This window comes from Callorhinus ursinus, unplaced genomic scaffold (genome assembly GCF_003265705.2).
Source record: "Callorhinus ursinus isolate GAN/ISIS: 27379988/994484 unplaced genomic scaffold, GSC_fseal_2.0 scaffold2, whole genome shotgun sequence".
In the NCBI taxonomy this organism is placed as follows: Eukaryota; Metazoa; Chordata; class Mammalia; order Carnivora; family Otariidae; genus Callorhinus; species Callorhinus ursinus.
The window spans coordinates 1,704,991-1,721,871 of record NW_027397064.1 but is presented as its reverse complement, the minus strand read 5'-3'; the positions used below and the strand labels follow the sequence as shown (position 1 = coordinate 1,721,871).

Genomic DNA, 16,881 nt, shown 5'->3' with positions numbered 1-16,881 from the left:
GCAACGTGGTTTTTATTTCTTTCCCCACTCCTAAAGATCTCTATTCCATATTCATTGTTCTGTACGTTTTGAGTCATCTCTATTTTTTTAAGTATATCATATCAGTTTACCCTCTTCCCTTGGTTAAAAAAAAAAATATATATATATATATATATATTCACAATGAACAAATAGTGAGTGCACTTATAAGAGTCTTAGACTATAAAGCAAACCGAGGAAGTTACACACTAAAGTCCAACTACATGATCTTCAGGGGCAAAACAGAAAGTTTGACTACTTACTGATTTCGTGTTCCTCCTTGTGGATGTTGTGCTTCAAGCTGGCTTGGTTAAGCAGGCCAGCTTTTCAGGATATTAGCCAGACAGTATCACCCGAAAGTATACTTTATGTTGACACTTGGGAGAATGCTGGTGTGAGGGACATGATATACCATTGAGACAGCGCTCCCAACGTAGTGCTCGAAGTCGTGAGGGTCTGTCCCCCAGCACCGTCTGGGTCCAGGATACACAAGGCAACATTTCACTGGGCACAAGAGGAGTTCGTGTCTCTTGGTGCCAAGGACAGTTTATGATTCAGATCTCCTTCCTGTGCATGCCATAGATAAGATCATCCAAGCCCCATCCACATGTTGGTGCCCACAGACGTGTTGTAGCTGCTGTATTCAAGACCAGTGTTTTTTAATACAGAAACCTACTCTTCCATTAATCCCATGGAAGTGCCAACTCTCCACAGCAACATGGTTTTTACATTTACCTAAGGTTTGTCAAAACACATTGGTTTCAAAAGACTTCTAAGTTTGAAGTTCTACCTCAGGAGCATTAAGCGTTCCAAGTTCTTTCAAGAATGCAAGCGTCCAGTCCAACAACAGAAACTACCAGTAATTTGAGCAGGAGAAATTTAATATAGGGAGTGATCAACCCACAGGGAATTAGCTACAGAGAAAAGGATGGAAGAGAACTCTAAAGAATGCCTTAGAGTTGAGGGAGAGTACCCAAAGAGAGGACAAATTGGGACTGAGACCTCACTAGAAGGCACGGGGCCACCACCCGCGAGGGGACAGACAAGTCACAGGGTGCCAGGGGCCGACACCGGCAGGCAGGAGACCAGGGGCCAGGACTGGGGAGCAAACTTTGCTGGAGGGTGGGCACCCCCGGGTCGCACACGTTCACACCACAGGCTGCGCGTGAACAAGAAGGAAGGAACCAGGAAGGGAAGCTCCTGCTTCTTGCAGGGCCCCTCTCAGCACCGTCTTCTGACCGTAGTGGGCCAGCCGGCAAAAAGGAGATGATCCCTTCCTTGTCTTATCCTTAAGATTTCTTCCACAACATCTGCACACAAACACGTTTAACCAGCACAACCTCCCTATCTAGAGATCACAGAGAATACTAAAAGCAAATACACAGAGCGCTCAGACATGCCTGACAGTTAGATACATATTTTCACTAAAGCCCTGTAAGGTTACAAGATGAGGAGGCCAGAGCCCAAGGAGTTAACAGGCTGCAAGTCTCGCCACCACTGGTTAGAGGAGGGGCTGCTGGGCTCACCTGCCCCAAATGGCCTGCCCCAATCTTTGGCTCCAAAGAAGTCAGACCTTTAGTCTCTACCTTTCCCACCAATCTTTACAGAAGTAGCAAATCCATTTTACACACACTTCCAAATCCAGGGGAAGACAGAACATGATTTTTAAATTTATTTCATAGAATATGACTTTTCCTCAGATATGGCTATAGGGAATTTGTTGCTGGCTTTCCTCATCCCTGAATTTCTCAACCACATACTGCTGACACCCTGGGCGGGATCATCCGTGGTTGCTGGATGGCTGTCCTGTGCATCAGAGGATGTTGAACAGCATCCCTGGCCTCTGCCCACCAGATGCAGGTAGGCCCAACCCCCAGCCATGACAAACACCGGTATTTCAGACATTGCCGGATGTAAGCGCCACCACCCCTCCGCCGCCCCCACCGAGAACCACTGCGTTCCCCTGAATTAGAAAACTGGAGAAGAAAAGAGGTGGTGGAAAACCTGGACCAAGATGCCTGTTGGATGTTTCCTACAAACTGTTCTCATTTTTAGAAACAAAGTGGCATTTAGGACATTTAGGACACGGAGAAACCCATTAAAAAGATATTATAAATGGACAATACCAGTAGATAACGTAAATTAAACGCAGTTCAGAACTGCGGTGAGGTGCTATTTTCCATTGTTCATTTTTGACATCCCATTCTGATCGTCTGAAATGTGAACTAAAGAATCAAAACTTACTGTTGATATTTTTGAAATTTTAGGTTATTATTTAGCAACTATGGATTTCTGCTTTGCACAGCGCTGAGCTCATGGGAGCACCAGACGAATGCCCACCTTAAGAAGGTGGCCCTGAGAAAGAGACTGGCCACACACGCAGATCATCACAGAAGAGGGCAGCATGGGATGGGGGTGGGGAAGTGCCAGGTGGAGACAGCCAGGTTCCAATTTTCAGACTGGGGCATAAGCATCTGGTGTGTTTCTACAAATGGCCAGGCCAGATGTGGCACATGTGTGCACCTGCCTTTCTGGTATTTGCACGTGAGCTGCTGTCTATGGACCTGCCTGGTTCCCTGCACCTGCAGCCTCATCCCCACCTGGGTATGGAGATACTTGAGGATCTAGAGGACCCCAGCTCAGTGGTCGGGGACCCTGCCCTGTGCCCAAGAGCCTCCCAGGACTAGGTTTCCATCCAGCTCCCGATCTCTCAAGAACCAGGCAGTTGTCCCAAGTCCCAGCCCCACATTTGCCTCCACACTGCCTTTCCTGGCTGGTGTGATCTCTTGGTATGGCCGGTTCCCAACACCCACTGCTTGCTCCTTTCCCCTCTCTATCAGAATAGCCCCCGTCACCACTTGCCAGATGGCTCCTACTCTGTCCCCAGGAGCACTGAATGCTAAGTAGGCTCTGCTAGTCCTGAATGGAGTGGCACTGACCGTGGCTGGGTGTCTCCCTTTGCAATTGCCTATACCGTGGGTGGCATGGAATAAGAACACCACAGACTTGGGGAAAGAGACCCGAACTAGAAACATCTGAAGCCTTAGATTAACGCTCCTGTGATATAATGATTTATAAGAAATATAGACATGGCCATTCAGATGACCAAAATGTATTTCTTATATGTGTTTGGTCTTCATCCACCTTACCTGAAAGTGCCTCAGAGTCATAGGGTGAAACACGTGTCTTATTATTAATAAAGGTGACTTTGGGGCCCCATCCAAGGCCAGGGGCTGATTGCCAGGAGGACCAGTTATGTGACTAGAGGGTTGGAAATGCCGGTGCCACCCGTGACCTCTAGGGAGAGAAGAGGGGCTGAAGGTTGAATCAGCCAATGGCCAATGACCTAGTCAATCATGACTATGTAACGAAGCCTCCATGAAAACCCAAGAGGAGGCTTTTGGGTCCTTTTTCCTTTTTGGAGATCTTCCACATTTGGAGAGCAAGAACACTTCCATGTGCCACCAACCTAGGCCCCAAGCTCCACAAGGACAGAAGTTCCTTTGTTCAGGACCTCACCCTATAGATCTCTTCATCTGGCTGTTGACTTATATCCTTTATCACATCCTTTAATAAGCTGGTCAGTGTAAATCAGTGTTTCCCTGAGTTCTACGAGCCACTCTAGCAAATTAACTGGACCTACGAAGGAGGCCATTGGAATCTCCAGTCTATAGCACAAGTGACAGCCTGGAATTGCAACTGGCATCTTCTGGGTCGGGGGTGGGGTAGCGGGGCGGGGGGATAGTCTTGTACGACGAAACCCTTAACCTGTGGAATCTCATGCTATCTCCAGGTAGATCGTGTCAGAATTGAGTTCACACCTGCTGGTGTCCAAAAATTGCTTGGTATTTTGTGTGGGGACACCACCCCACGTTGGCACTGGGTCCAAGAATGTTAAAAGAACTCCCTAAATCTCAAGGGATACGTATTCTGTATTTAGGTGTGGGTGGCCAAGACAAGGGAGGAGGGTTCTTTAGGTTTGTGTTTACCCCTCACAGCTAGATTCTGGGCCCGTCACCACCGTCATGGGCATGCATGGAGTCCCCTGAGCTCTGCCTTTTGAAGACGGCACCCGTCTGACTCTCTTCTACATTGAACAAATTGTTGCCCCCTCCCCAATTCAGGTGTGCTGAGATTTTCTGCTGCCTGAGCTTTTCTCTTATAAGTTACCCCAGGGCAAAGCCACCTTTGCTTCTTGGCTCAAGCCTGTGTGGATTTTCTCAACCTGCCTCAGCCAGCCTGGGATTTTGTAGCTACTGAGACCAGTAGTTCCTCACCTACTGTGATTTTACTAAGTGGGGTTTAAGATCGTGTGGTTTAATATTTCCATATCAAAATATTTTAATTTGCTTTTTCTTTTTTTAAGAGAAAGAGCACGAGTCGTGGGGGGGGAGGGGCAGAGGCAGAGAGAGAATCCCAAGCAGGCTCCACGCCCAGCGCAGAGTTCAACATAGGGCTCAATCTCACGACCCTGAGATCACGACCTAAGCCGAAATCAAGAGTTGGACGTTTAACCGACTGAGCCACCTGGGCGTCCCTAATTTACTATCTTAAAAATCTAGTACTAATTTGGTAAAGGAACATAAAAGGAACAAAACAATCGTTCTCTCCTCCCATGAACCGTTTGGGCAGTCTGTGGGGTAATATAAAAAAGATGCCTGGCTTCTGTGTACCTAATATAAAACAAAAAGCCAGACCCAGAAAAGGAATTTCCCAAGATTTAGCACAGTTAAGATTTCGCAAAGTAAAACAGGAGAATGCAACCATAAATGCATTAATGTGAAAACAAAATACGTGGGAAAAATGTGATTCCAGTCTGCTAAAGCTGCTAACTCCCATTTCAGAAAAGGTAACTGCAACAGCGCAAATGACTCAAAAAGCCAAATGAAGGCAAGAAATAATCACCAGAACAAGCTTTTAATACCTAGGAACCTGTATCTCAACATTGACCTGTTAGAGTTAGATAATATGGGGAATCTCATTCATAACAGTGGGAAAAAAGTCCCCCAAAACAGTAGTAATAAACCCTAAAAAACCCGAGAACCTATATCCGAGGAAATCTATACATTCTGCCAGGAGACACACAACATGAAAAACTGGAGAGATGTATAGTAAGAATAAATATCATAAAGATGTAACTTTCTCCCAAATTTATAGATTCAATACATTTCTTATGAAAATCACTTTGAATTGTTTGGGGGTGAATCTCACAGTTACTCTAATAGTCATCTGGAAGTTAAAAAAAAATAAACATACCACTAGCCTAGATCATTTTGATAAAAGACCATGGGCCAGTGAGTAGCTTCTGCCAGGAGCTATGGATATGACAAAGGTGCAAGGACAGACAGGTCCCCGTGAGGGGAGAGCCACAGCCTAGCTCAGGGCGCGGGCTGCGTTCTCTGGGGACTGCCAGAATGTAGCTCCCATGCTGGTGTGGCTGCTTTCCAGCTCGGTCTTTTCCACACATTCTAGCTCTCTCTGCTATCAGCTAGACTGTATGTTCTTTAAGAGGAACTGCTTTAAGCTTTGTACCCCTGGACCTGCCTGATACACAGCAGGACCTCCACAGGTGTTTGTGGAATAAAGTGTTAACAGTTCCTGCCAGGACAGGAGGATAAGCAGAAAGTTACTGAAGTCTGTAGGAGAGAAGGTCTCAGTGGTGTCTCTCTTGATGCAGCTTACCCCAAAATACCCAAAGGGAGGCTCTGTGAGATTACAGAGGATTTCCGTTTTCCTCTTTACATTTTTCTGCATGTTCTACATTAAACACATGTAACTTTCACAACATTAAAAAATGTAAGTCATAAGGAACAAACAATGTAAAAAAATCATAAAAAGCAAGTAAAAGCTGTTGTGTAAATACCATTATTCTGAACGTGGAATGGGGCAAAAAAAATCAGCGCTATAAACCACAAAGAGATTGACAGATTTCATAAAAATGCAAAACTTCACATCAGAACGGTTTAAGCCCCGAATCAATTATGTGAGTCCAGTCACAGTAGAGGTGCCCGGCAGAAAAGGTGGTGGTGCAGGCTACACACTCAGACTCCCAGAACTTGGACAAAGAGAAGCAAGGATCTCACGGACCCAGGGCTGGTGGGGAATGTGGAGATGGTGTCAGAAAACTAAACTTTTAATGCCACCTTAAACGATTTTAAACAAAGAAACTTAGGGGTGCCTGGCTGGATCCGTTGGTAGAACATACGACTCTTGATCTCAGGGTAGTAAATTCAAGCCCATGTTGGGTGTAGATTACTTAAAAATAAAATCTTAAAAAAAAAGTCTTTAAAAAAATCGAGAAATTTGAAACAACGGTTTAAGCAAAAATCAAAACTAATGCCAAAAAAATTCACGATGGATGAAAAAAATACGCCCATTTTAAAGACAGGATATGGTGTCTTGCGGAGCCATACTAGAGCCTGATGCAAAAGGAAAAATTAGGAATGCCGATATGGATACTTTGTTCATCTTGGATTTTTCACTACTTTTGATTTCCTTAAAGGAAATTAAAATGTTATCTGTCTTGATTACTGGGTTTTGATGCTTCCTTCAACGTTGCCGTCTCACCCCAGCCCCCGCCCGAGTGGGGCACTCTAGCGGACCGCCCGGGGGCGGGCGTCGTGCCAGACACGATGAGAAGGGACACCTGTTGGTGAGGGCTGTCCCGCCACTGCGGGCGGCGGGCTCCGCGGGCGCTGGGCCCACACCAGGGGGCAACTCTCCGGTCCGGTGGCTTGACACCACCTCGCCATCCAGACCAGGGCCTCGCGCTGCCGGACAGGAGAGAGTTCCGCCCGCGGGGAGGCCGTGTCCCGCGCCCGCCTCCGCACCACGCCAGCCAGCCACCTCGTTCCCGCGTCCGCGCCCGCGCGCTGGGCCAATCACGGCGCCGCCCGTGCCGGCGCCGACCAATGGGAGCGCCCGCCGCCTGGCGGGCGGTCCGCGGGCGTCCGTTACCCGACGCGCCCCGCGGCCGCACGCGGAGCGCACTGCGCGGTGCGGCGGCCGCTGAGCTCCGGGGCTTCTCGCGCGGTGGCGGCGGCGGCGGCGGCGGCGGCCGTGTGGCTCTGAGGTGCGACAGGCGTGGACTCGGGACCGCGGGGAGCAGGCCGGGCCCCTGGGGGGCCACTATAGCGAAGCCCAGTCGTGGCGGGTCCCGGTGGCTAGGCCCCTTAGCGGCTGGGGGCGGGGCGGGGCTTGGCGGCCCCGGATTTCCACGTTCCCGGGTGGCCTGGGCGTTCCAGAACCCCCCAATTTGGTACCCATACGTTCGATCCCGAGCGTGGCCCCCAGCCTCGCTTCGCAGGCGCCGAGGCGGACTTGGTGCCCCCAAAGCGAGCCTAGAGTTAAGTAGCGGCGCGGTCCTGCAGATGCGGTTACTTCCTGGGGCGAGGTGGAAACCCACCCGCGTGCCCATCGTTGTGACAGGCGCTCGCGCGTCCCCAGCGGTGGGCGGGCACGGCTGGATAGACAGACAGCAGCCCCGGACTCCCCGAAGTGTGGGATGTTGGCCAGCCCGGCAAGGGTTCCCCCGCCGTACGGGGGTCTAGAGTGGGACCCGCAGGTGGAACGGGAGTTGCAAGTGGTTGGCGGGAAGGGGGATGCGGCGGCCAAGGAGAACGCGCGTGGCCCACCTGTCGAGGAAGTGTGGTGGCAGGTGTGGGCACCCAAGGTGCCCGGGTTAATGCGGAGCCCAGGCCCTTCTTCGTGGAGTTTTCAATCTGCATCCAAAGAACAGTGACAAGTCGGTTGCTGAGCTTGGAGCAGGAGGTTGAACTGATGAGATTCGCATTCTGGAAAGATTATTCTGGCCCCACAGGAGGTTGTTGCTGCGATCTCTGTGAGAATCAGTGGTCCCTTGACAAAGATGTCAGATGTTAAAATTGCCAGTACCTGGTAGGGACGAAGGAGGTGTCAGGGGAGAGTCCTGTGGTTTCTGGCTCGGTTCTGGGATTGAAAACACAGGAGGGAATCGTTTCGTAAATGAGAACGGAGAGAACAGAATAAAAATGGGTCTATACCTAGGAGTGGAATTGCTGGATCACATGGTCATTCTGTATTTAACTTAATGAGGAACTGCCAGATTGTTTTCCAAACTGGAAATTGTTTTACATTCTCACCAGCAGGGTAGGAGGGTTCCAGTTTCTTCATTCCCTTGCTAACACACGTTTTCTGTGTGTGTGTGTTTTTTTTTTAAATAACCATCTTAGTGGATATAAAGTAGTATCTCATTATGGGTTTGATTTGCATTTCCCTGATGAATACTGATATATTGAGAATCTTTTCATGTGTTTATTGGCCATTTGTATATCTTTGGAGAAGTGTATTATTATTTTGCTTATTTTAAAAATTGGGTTCTTTGTCTATTTGTTGCTGAGTTGTAAGAGTTCTTTATATATCCTGGATAGTTGACCCTTATCAGATGTGTGATTTGCAAGTGTTTTTTTAATACCAAAATTTTTCCTTTTGTCAAAGTCTTCGATGTTGGATATCTATACATATTTAGGAATGAAGCTTGCAACACATTGAATGCAGCTCTGAATGCAGAATCAGACATGAATGAGAATCCATCTTGTCACAATAGATATTAAAGAGGTTTACCAAATGTTAGTGCTCTTCTCACTAGCATTTTTGAAAATATGCAGTTTTACATTTAAAGTGTTACTTCAGTAATGGGTTTGCTAGTGTTTATGAATAAATATTTAAAATTTTTCTATTTTAATTTTAACATCAGTATTAATAGATACTGTCCACATAAACAAACACTCCTTGGGGTTCTCAATACTTTTTAACAATGTGAAGACTTCCTGAGTCCAAAAAATAAGAAGCCGCTGGTATATTCTAATGTCAGTTATTTTGATAAGTTAGCTTTCTCTTCATCTTACCCTTTGTTTTAAATACATGGAATTCCGAGAGTAGGATCTTTACTTAAATAAAATCCCTTAAGCCAGGAGTTACTAGAAGTTTTTAGACGTAGTATAAAAGTCCACAAATCCTTTAATTATACGTGTGTGTAAGTGTATGTTCTCAGGGAAGTGAGTGTGTGACTTCTACCAAATCTTTGGAAACTCCATATCCACAAAGATTAACAGCCACTAGCCAGACTTAGGGCAGTCCAAATAATACAAGACGAGTAGGCTCTTGATAGTAGGCCAAATTTTGTCCGGTATTAGCTAAAAAGAATTTCTGAAACATTAAATTGGAGGTTGAATACTTCCAGCCCAGACTATTCCTAAGCCTCACAACTGCATATCTATTTCAGTTTGTACATGTTACAGTCACTTAAAACTTTTATGAATTAAATGAACTCATCATCTCCATTTCTTCCCATCCAGAAGCAAAATAATATAAAAGTGTTCCTTCTCCTTGGTTCCTAGTTCAGTGAGTATACCATCAATGATAATGAGTTCACTTTTATACATATTAAGTCTAGTTATCTTGTCTCCTCCTTTTACCCATATTTTACCTGGGGGCCATCCCATATTTGTTCTTTTAACTTGAGAAGCTCTGTTCCCTTTGAGTTGCTTTCTTAGTGGTTGGCCCCATGTGACCTTTATGATTTAGCTTATATGTCACTTTCTTTACAAGCTTTTCCTTACCTTTATCAATGTAACCATGCTATATTATTGTCTACTTAATTATCTGTGAAATCCAAAGTAGATATAGGTTATGTTTTTCTTACTCAACTAGAATATTAGTTTTTAATTGCTTTTTAAATACAACTCTCAGTTTTAAAAACTCAAAATACATTTCTGTGTGACATTATATCCTTTATGTCAAAGTGAATACTAAATCGATTTAGTAATCAATATGATAGCAGACTCCTACTTGCTCGTCTTGCAGATTTTAGTTTAAAAGACAATTCATCAGGAAAGCCTTTCTAACCCTTAGTCTAGAATAGATCTTTTTTTTTTTTTTAAGATTTATTTATTTGAGAAAGAGAGAGCAGGGGGAGGGGCAGAGGGAGAGAGAGAGAAAGAGAGAATCTCAAGTAGACTCCCCACTGAGCATGGACCCTGACTCAGGGCTCAATCCCACGACCCATGAGATCATGACCTGACATAATGGCTCTTGCGTCGGGCTCCCTGCTCAGTGGGGAGTCTGCTTCTCCCTCTCCCTTTGCCCATCTCCCCTGCTTGTTCTCTCTTGCTCTAGAACAAGAAGGGGAGAGGAGCAGAGGAAGAGGGAGAGAATTTCAAGCAGACTCTACACTGATCAGAGAGCCTGATGCAGGGCTCCATCTCACGACCCTGAGATCATGACCTGAGCCAAAATCAAGAGTTGGACGCTTAACCAATTGAACCACCCATGTGCCCTGGAATCTGTATTTTTAAGGAGTGTCCCAAGTGATTCCCATATCAGGCAAGTTTGAGAAAAGGGACCCTATAATGCATTATGTGCTTCCTCTCTATTCTCCCATCCCACTTCTGGAAATTCTTTGTTATATGTCTGTCATGTTTCATGAGGGCAGAGACTGATCACCTCTATAGTCTCAACACTTAGCATATATTAAAGAATGATTCTCTAGAGAAGGGTGGGTATACATTCCTGAAACTGGAATGTAATTTCTTGGTAATAGGGTAGGTATATGTTTAACATCATTAGAAACCTCCAGACAGTTTTTCAAAATGGTTTTAACAATTTGCATTCCCTCTAGCAAGGTTGTTATGAATTCCAGTTTGTCCCCATCCTCACCAATATTTGCTGTTATCAGTCTTTTTTTTTTTTTTTTGGCCATTCTGAGGAATGTGAAGTGGAATGTTGGTGATTCAAATTTGCATTTCCCTGATAACTAATGATGCTGAGCACTTTCTCATATGCTTAATAGCAATTCATATGCCTTGTGTTACATATGTGTGAAGTAATATCCAAGTATTTCATCCCTTTTTTATTAGACTATCTCTTTAAAAAATTTTATTTGTGTGCATTCTTTACATAATTGGGGTGAGAGTCCTCTGTTGGATATATAAATTGTGACTATTTTCTCCCAGTCTTTGTCTTGTCTTTTCACTTTTATAGTGGTGTCTTTTGATGAGCAAAAGTTTTAAAATTTTGTGGAAGTTCAAATTAACAACTTTTTAATTAATACCTTTTGTATTCTAAGAAATCTTTGCCTCCCCCAGAGGCATGCATATATTCTCCTATATTTTCTTGAGAAAGTTTATAGGTTGATTTTTTACATTCAGAAATGTGATCTATCTCACTTCTGTTACCATATAAGATGTAAAGTACGGAGTGCAGGCATTTTTTTCTCCCTTTCAGAAATCTAGCTATGTCGGCACCAGATTGAATATGTTTTAGATCTTCCTTTCCACATTGAATTGAATTAGTCCCTTTCTCAAAAATTAAGTGGCTTTCTTTCTAGACTCTCATAATTTGTTCCTTAATCTGTTAGTCTAAATACTACACTGCAAATACTGTAGCCTTATAAAGAAGTCTTGAAACATATGTCATTTAACTTTCTTCTAAATTGTTTTGGCTATTCTAGGTTCATCACATTTCCATGTAAGTTTATAATGAAATTGTCAGCTTCTACCAAAAAAAATCATTCTGTAGTTTTGATTGAAATTGTGGTCAATCTGTTGAAATTGTGGTCAATCTGTAGCTGAATTAGTAAAGAACAGATCTTAACAATATTGAGTCTTTTGATCCATGAACATGGTATATCCCTCCTTTTATTTAGTTCTGCCTTAATTTCTCTTAGCAGTGTTTTGTAGTTTTCAACATAAAATTCTTATACATCTCTCATTTCATTTAAACACCAAGTTTTTAATGGTTTTTGATGCTTTTGTAAATGATACTCTTCTAAAATTTTCATTTTCCAAATGTTTGTTACTAGAGGATAGAAATGCACTTAACCTTGTATTTTTCAACTTTGCTAAATTACTTATTAGTTGAGTAGTTTCTTTCTATATCTGTTTTTTCTCTGTACATTGTTATATGATCTGTGAATAAAAACAGTTTTACTTTTTTTTCCCTCCAATCTATAGGCATTTATTGTACTGCCTAGGACCTCTACTACATGAAATAAATGGTAAGAGAACAAATGTCTTGTTTTTGACAGAAATTGTTTAATTTTTACCATCAAATATGTTAGCCATACAGTTTTTTTTTTCTTTTGGGTTTTTTGTAGATACCCATTATTAGATTGAGGACATTCCTTGCTGTTTTTTTGTTTTTGTTTTAAGATTTTATTTATTTATTTATTTGACAGAGAAAGGGAGCACAAGCAAGGGGAGTGGGAGAGGGAGAAGCAGGCTCCACACTGAGCAAGGAGCCCAATGTGGGACTTAATCCCAGGACGCTGGGATCATGACCTGAGCCGAAGGCAGACACTTAACCGCCTGAGCCACCCAGGCGCCCTCCTTACTGTTTTTTGTTTGCTAAGAGCTTTTACCATGAATAGGTTCTGAGTTTTAACAAATGTTATCAAATTCTTTTTCTGCATCTCTTAAGATGATCCTGTGATTTTTCTCCTTTATTCTCTTACTGTGGTCAGTAACTGCTTTTATATGTTGCTGGATTTGCTTTGCAAAAAATTATTTTAGGATATGTGAATCTATGTGCATGAGAGCTGTTGGTCTTTTTATTTTTTTCTTGCACTATCCTTCTTAGATTTTGGTGTCAAGGTTCTGCTGGATCTGTAAAATGTATTGGGAAGTCTTCCCTCTTCCTCACCTTTCTAAAGAACTTTGGTTAAAATTGAATTCTGACTTGACTTCTACCTTCGTTGATGGATAGAATTCATCAATGAAACCATCTGCATTTGGAATTTTCTTTGAGGGAAAATTTTTAATTACAGGTTTAATTTTCTGAAGAGATATGGGACTATCCAGATTATTTATTTCTTCTTGTATCCATTTTGGAAGGTTGTGCCTTAGTTGTAGGATTTATCAGATAATGTTGTTCATTATATCCTTTATTATTTTAATGTATGTAAATTCCTATAGTAATTCTTCTTTATTCATGATATTGGCAATTTGTGTTTGCTCTTTTTCTTAAGTGTTCTGTGAAGGGTTTATAAATTTCATAATCTTCAAAGATTTGGCTGTGTTCATTTTTATCTATTCATTTACTTTTGTTCTATTTACATCTCATTATTTCTATCCCACTTTGGGCTTAATTTGTTTTAATTTTTCTAGTTTCTTAAGACAAATCACTGATCTTAAACCTTTTTTCTTTTCTAGTATAAGCTGTTAAAGCTATACATTTCTCTCTAAGCACTACAAATTTTGATATGTTGTATTTTTATAATCATTTAGTTCAAAATTTTTTTTAATTTCCATTGTGACATGTTTTTTTACCCATGAATTATTGACAAGTGTTTGGTTTAATTTCTAAATATTTGGAAAGTATGGGGCACCAGGGTGGCTCAGTCCGTTAAATGTCCAACTCTTGATTTCAGCTCAGGTCATGTTCTCAGGGTTGTGAGATCGAGCCCTGTGCTGGGCGTGGAGCCTGCTTGGGATCTCTTTGTCCCTCCCGCCCTGCCCCTCCCCCACCAAAAAAAATATGTGGGAAGTTACCCTTTTTATCATTCGTAATCGTACTGTAGTCAGAAAACATACTCTCAAGCATATGGAAGATTCTGGCCATAATTTTGTAGAACAGAAATTGGATTTATCATGTTGCCACAAAACAACTTGAAAACTAGGCCTTGTGTATGAAACAGCTGTTTCCAGACACTGGGCAATAGGCAGTACAGGACTGTGACTTCTGAAGGAAAGAAAACATACAACACGAGCCCTGTGGTAGCCTGGCTTCCTACCCGAAACACACTGGCCAGATCGATAGCTGCATACCAGCTACCGTGGGATGTTAGCCTGCTCAGGTAATGAAACCACGTCTGGTTGAGCAGCTGCAGTTGGAGTCACCACCTAGTGAAGCTTGTGGTAATCCACTGTCATGTCCAAGGTGCATCTCTCTTCTGCTCAGGTCAGATATGAGAGTTGAATGGGGATGTGGGAATCACAACCCTTGCATCTTTCAAGTCCTGGGTGATGGCACTAATCTCTGCAATCCCTTCAGGGATTTACTCTTTTTCTAGGTAGAGGTGATTCTAATGCCTTCCTTTTGGCTTTTCCCACCATAATAGCCCTCACTTAACAGGTCAGGGAACTATTGAGAGGACTCTGCCTTCGGTTAATCTGTTATGTCTCTTAAAATAATGCATTCTGAAACTGGGGAAATAACCACAGGATGGGTTCGGGGACCCAGTGGACCCACCGCAAAATAGACGTGAGCTAAAATTGCATTGATCATCTGACCTCTTTAAGTCCGTACTCTGATTGGAGGACTGGGCCACAGTGACATTTTGGGTCTCCTAAAATCAGTGTCACTTCAGAGCCAGTAGTCTGATTATTTCCTTTTCCCCAATTATACAGTTAGTTCGGTAAAAGGCTAACCTTTTGAGAAAGCTAGGAGAAAGATTAATAGTTTTAATTTTTAGTAGCGTATGTTTAGGGTCCTTCCCCAAGAGGAACCCAGCGTCCCCTTCATTCAAGGGGTTCTGGGTCTACAAACTGGCACAGGTCTCGGAATTGATTGAGGGATCAGAACTCTATTTTTATGATTCAGGTTAGAGTTTTGTTCACTTGACCTAGAACTTCCCTGCTTACACAGATCAAGTAAGAATTTAGTAGGCTTGATAGGAATTGATATAGGATAGATCTTTGATGGCCTTTTCAATTTTTTTCTATGATCTCTGTTTAGCTTTTTCTGTACGTTTTTTAAAAACTATTTACCTAGAAAATTGTCTGTTTTGGTTAAATTTTCATTTATCCATCAGAAGTATAGATAGCAATCTCAGGTTTTATAAGTTCTTTTTAGAAACCTCTTACTAAAATGCTTATTTTCTCATTGCTAACTTGTGTTTCAGTCCTCTCAGTGAGATTTGTCTGATATTTATGTACTTTATTTTTTCAAATAGCTTTTAGTTTTAGTTATCACTTTTACTCTTTTCAAATTGGTCACTTCTGCTTTTGTCTTAACTAATTCTTTTTTGATATAAGTACTTTAGCTCTTTTCTTGATTCTTGAGTTGACATCTTATTAGCTTATTTAGTTAGACTTAATAACAAGCATCTAAAGCTGTGTCTTCTTTTGGTTATAACTTTGACCAGGTCCTATATATTTTGGAACTCTGTGCTCTCATCATTAATTTGTTTTCAGTTGTTGAAGTATGTACTGTTTATTAAGTAGCTAAGTCATGATTCAAAGCCAGACAGGCTGTCTCCATCAAGTAAGCTCTCTGCTTTATACAATTGACCCTTGAACAACATGGGTTTGAACTGCGTGGCTCTACTTATATGCAGATTTTTTCAATATGGTACTATGCTATAAATGTATATTCCTTATGAAATTTTTTTTGTTTTTTGTTTGTTTTAATTTTTAGGTTTTTTTTTTTAATGTTTTCTTTATATATTCATGAGAGTCAGAGAGAGAGAGGCAGAGGCAGAGGGAGAAGCAGGCTCCCCACTGAGCAGGGAGCCCGATGCGGGGCTCAATCCCAGGACCCTGAGATCATGACCTGAGCCCTAAGGCAGACACTTAACCATCTGAGCCACTCAGGCGCCCCATTTTTTTTGTTTTTAATTTTTAATTTTTTGAAAAGATTTTATTTATTCATTTGAGAGAGAGAGTGAGAGCATGAGTGGTGGGGAGGGGCAGAGGGAGAGGGAGAAGCAGACTCCCTGCCAAGCAGGGAGCCTGACACGAAGCCCAATCCCAGGACTCTGGGACCACTACCCAAGCCAAAGGCAGATGCCCAATCGACTGAGCCACCCAGGTGCCCCCCCTTTTATTTTAGAGAGAGCGAGCAAGGGGAAAGAGGGGGAGAGGGAGAGAGAGAGAGAGAATCTTAAGCAGGCTCCATTCCCAGCGTGGAGCCCAACGTGGTGCTCAGTCTCATGACCCTGAGATCATGACCTCAGCCAAAATCAAGAGTTGTGCACCCCCCCTTATGAAATTCTTAACATTTTTTTCTCTAGCTTATTTTATTGTGAGAATACTATATATAATACAGATAATACAAAATATGTGTTCATCACTGTTTAGGTTATTGGTAAGGCTTCCAATCAATAGCAGGCTATTGTTAAGTTTTGAGGGAGTCAGAATTACACATGGGGGCTTGGTGCCTCTAACCCCTGTGTTATTCAAAGGTCAGCTGTAATGTCTTGTCATTGTAGCCCAGGGCAAGCGAACGTAGATGATTTGTTCAGGGTCATTAATTGAAATAGTTCGTTGAGAATTAGAACAAAATCAGTTTTTGTTTTTGTTTTTTTTTTTTCAAACTCCTCAGGAACCTTTGTAACACCTGGTCACCAGAATTCCATTGACAATACCTTAGCTTTTTAGACGTATAGACAGTGAAGATAACTAGGAACCAGAAGGCCCAAAATGGTTATGTGTGTTGGCTGGACATTTCTTCTGCTGGTCTCCTCTGGGGTCACTCATGTACCCATTGGGGTGCCTTGACTGTCCTATAAGTGACTAGCTTGGACTTCCCCGCATGTGGCAGCTGGATTCAAAGAGTCCTTGTCAGTGACTTTTTAAAAACAGCTTTATTGAGGTATATTTTACTCCTTTCAAATGTACAGTTTGTCTTAGTAACTTTACCAAGTGGTGCAACCATCATACCATAAATCAGCTTTAGAACATTTTAATCCCTCCAGTAAGATCCCTGATACCCATTTACAGTTGTTGGGGGTTTTTTTTGATACCCATTTACAGTTAACCCTTCTTCCCATCCCCTACCTGAGGCAACCATTATTCTACTTTCTGTCTCTATAAATTGGCTTTTTCTATACATTGCATTTTTTAAAAATTTTTTTTTTATTTATTTGACAGAGAGAGACACAGTGAG

At 42.7% G+C, this 16,881-nt stretch overlaps 1 protein-coding gene across 9 annotated transcripts in view; it reads left to right on the top strand.

Moving 5' to 3' along the window:
• The first annotated feature begins 6,981 nt into the window (after positions 1-6,981).
• Positions 6,982-16,881, top strand: part of RBM44 (RNA binding motif protein 44) — a 38,197-nt gene continuing 28,297 nt past the window's right edge. For 3 of the 9 annotated variants that reach the window (XM_073876584.1, XM_073876557.1, XM_073876602.1), the window contains exons 1-2: positions 7,016-7,090; positions 12,009-12,052. The gene's annotated coding sequence lies outside the window, so the exon portion shown is untranslated. Of the gene's footprint in view, positions 7,091-9,382; positions 9,400-10,173; positions 10,381-12,008; positions 12,053-16,567; positions 16,588-16,881 lie in introns of those variants that run through there. The other 6 variants (XM_073876561.1, XM_025888891.2, XM_073876572.1 and 3 more) reach the window with 6 other exon arrangements.